The sequence below is a fragment of the Pteropus medius genome, unplaced genomic scaffold, assembly GCF_902729225.1.
Source record: "Pteropus medius unplaced genomic scaffold, Ma_sr-lr_union100, whole genome shotgun sequence".
Lineage (NCBI taxonomy): Eukaryota > Metazoa > Chordata > Mammalia > Chiroptera > Pteropodidae > Pteropus > Pteropus medius.
This window is the reverse complement of record NW_024351073.1, coordinates 17395957-17399296: the sequence shown is the minus strand read 5'-3', so window position 1 is coordinate 17399296 and position 3340 is coordinate 17395957. Positions and strand designations below refer to the sequence as shown.

At 43.0% G+C, this 3340-nt stretch overlaps 1 pseudogene; it reads left to right on the top strand.

The window, feature by feature from the left end:
* The first annotated feature begins 664 nt into the window (after positions 1-664).
* On the top strand, positions 665-783 carry LOC120586410 (uncharacterized; annotated as a pseudogene).
* The last annotated feature ends 2557 nt before the right edge of the window (positions 784-3340 follow it).

The following is a 3340-nucleotide window of genomic DNA, read 5'->3' as shown; positions in this document are numbered from 1 at the left end:
GCAGTTGTGCTTAGTGACTGCTCTGTTCTCCCAGGATCAGTCATGTCTTTAGGGTCTTCTGGGAAAAGATGGGCTGTTTCCTCTTCAGCTGCAGAAACATTTGATAACATTTTTCTAGTGCTTTGTCATTTTAGGATCTTACCACCGTTCCCTTGGTTTCTTCTGCTCTTACTGCCACCTGCTGACTAACTCTCTCTCTCTGAATGTCTTGAGTTCAGATTCCCCAGGGAAGACCTGATTTCATTAGCCAGCCCAAGCCAATGTCCCTATTGGACAGACTTGTAAGACTATTCACCATTAGACGCAACCTCCATGCCGGGTCTACCCTAATGAGGATCAGAGTGGTAGGGTCACGTGGTACAATGAAAAGTCAATACTGTGCGAGGAACTGCCTCCTGCACGGAGACAGGTTCTCTCGGGAAGAACTGGGGCACCTCTCTGGACTGTAACTGCCCCTGGCCCTCTATAGGAGATGAGAACTCTGGATCAGGTAGTTGTGAGGCTAGAAAGAAAATGCCAAGAGCCCAGCATGGTGGCAACTTAGCAAATCATGCCTCACTGCATGTTAACTGGAGCCTGTGGCCAATAGTAATGCTTTCAGATTCTTAATTCTCGTAATTTTTTGTTTTGCCTTTTTTATTTGTATGTCTTAGGAGTGATGCATGTCTACGGCCATGCCACCCTGAACGTGCCTGATCCCGTCTGATCTCGGAGGCTATGCAGGGTCAGGCCTGATTAGTATTTGGATGAGAGACCACCTAGGAATACCAGGTGCTGTAGGTTTAAAAAAAAAAAAGTGATGCAGATGAGTCATATTTAAGGTACAACAGCAAAAGAATATATTTTCTCTTTGGATGATGATGATGATGATGATGATGATGATGATGATGTGATGATGGATGTGCCCAGCATTTCTGAACACTGCCCATGTGCCAGGCACTGTGCTGAGTGCTTTGCATGAATTCTCTTATTTCATCCTCACCTCGATACTATGAAACACGTTCTTTTCTTGTCCCTATCATATTGAGGAGGCCACTGAGGCCCTTAGGAAAGTTAAGTAACCTTCCCAAGACACACGGCTTGTGGACTGGCTTTGAACTCTACTGCAGAGCTGAACCCATAAACAGCAAACAGGTTGAAGTTTTTGTTTCTGGAAAGCTATTTGGTGACAGTGCTGCTGTTAAAAAATCATTACCTAGCTTGTTAATTTATAACAGCACGCCTTCCCAAAGTGGCCGGCACGTCAGGGGCACGCATGAAACTAACTTTTAAAAATTACCGCCTCCGTTCTTGGGACATACATGTTAAAATTTTTAGGGTGAGCTCTCACGATGGCTGCAACTTGCTGTCAAATCATTCAGAAGAAAAAAAGTAGATTTAAATAGAGAAAGAAAACAGCAAAATGTTAACAGTAGGTGAAATCTAAGGGACGGAAACTAAAGGCATTTCATGGCACTATTTATTCGGTTTTGTTTAAGGCTTGAAAATTTTCCACATAAAACGTTGGGAATACACGATCTCTGAAAGCGCGCCTCTTTTCTGGGACACCATGCTCAGAACTCATCTCATAGACCAGCAACCACCTTCCGAGTTGCCTCTATGGGTAGATGTCTTTCTGAGACTTGTTTTACTCTTTCCCTTCTTCTTCTTTTTAAAACATCATGGCAGAACATTCTATTGGGCAGTGGTGACATTGCTCTGATTTTTAAAATTTATTTATTTTTTGCTGCTTTTTTAATTCTATTTTTCCCCCCAGAATGGTGCCTTGGCTGTGTACACCCTTAGAACACTGGAAATACTGTTATACTTTTTCGAAGTAAACTGTATCTTATATAAATGTCACTCGTTAGATGAATCACCTTGGGGACGTTACTTGACATTTTTGAGGGTGGTAACTTCCCCGAAATGCCCACTTGTGAAAACTTGATTTCCAAGTTCCCTCTCTGGGGTGACTGGCGTTTGGGGTGCCCAGGGCTGATGCTCTGCCTGGGAGTGGCCGCAAGATGGCAGTGTTTCAGAACGATGTTCTCCTTTGGTGTTAGGTGTGAGTGGCAGAAGGGCTGAAGAGGGCAGGGATGGCACAAGGTTGTACTGTGTTAATCATCCAAAAGGCTTGAAACAATAGCTTGGAAGGTGGATTGGGAAATAGGTTAATTGATGAGTTCTTCCTTGTAAGTCCTTTGCCTACAGCGCAGCCCGTTTCTATAGCAACAATCCATGGAACGCCATGAAGTATTTTCTTGTCTGTCCCAACACTGAGTTTATCATTTTCCTCCAGCTGAGTATGTCATGTATTAGTGCAAGGACATCACCTAGCATTTCCCTGTTAGCTCATGACCCACTAAATTTACTACTTCAAAAAATATAAACTACATTCAACTCTATTTGTCACATGAATTCCAAACCACCAGTGAATATTCTTCCTGCCTATGGGGACCCATAGAATTATGATGTGTGAGTTTTTCATTATACTGCCATTATCTTTTGAAACCAAAGAAGAAAACGTTTCTCACCTAGAACCTCTGCACAGGATAAGTTCGATCTTGATAAGTTCGATCTTAATATTGCGCTTTCATAGTCTGTGAGGAGCTAATGATTGAAATATATGATTCTTGTGTTCCTCTGACAAAGCAAACCAAGGTCATTTTTGTCCCAAGTCCGGTGCAGACTCAGTAAATCCCAGAGTAGCCTAATAGAAATAAAACTTGATGGCTCTGTAATTATCTTTGGACGAGCTTCAAACTGAGTCAATAGATCATTGCAAATGTCTAGGAGATTTTGGGGTTGATGAGGCCAAACCCAAAGCTTGTGAAGAGGAGAGGAGGCTGCTGTGGGACCCTCTCAGCGAGTGTGGTCTTTCTGCTCCATAAATCTGCTTGTAGGCTTGTCTCTGGTGTGGGCTCTTTGGCAAAGGCCCTTCTCAGATCTGCAGCTCAATGTCTGGAGAAGCGTCATTTGTTTTTTTTCCCTCTGACGGTCTCCTGATAAATCTTCCCCTCAAATGGATGGACACTTGTGCAACCGTGCTTAAAGGATTATCTTGTTAGAGCAGTATAAACTTTGGATTATCCAAGGCTGCACGAAGTGCAAATGTTTGTCTTTCACCTGGTGAACCCAGAACCTGGATTAAGCCCCAGCTCATTTATCAGGTCAGCTTACAGAACGGCTTCGCACTGTGTAAGGATACAGAGATGCGCATGGATGAGCTCAAGCTCGGACTGTTATCCATGAACCCAAATAAGCACAGTCTGCCTCGGGGGTAGAGAATATTTTGCTATTTCAAAATTATCAATTACCTTTTATTTCTGGTTTTCTAAAAATTTAAGGGATTAACTGGACT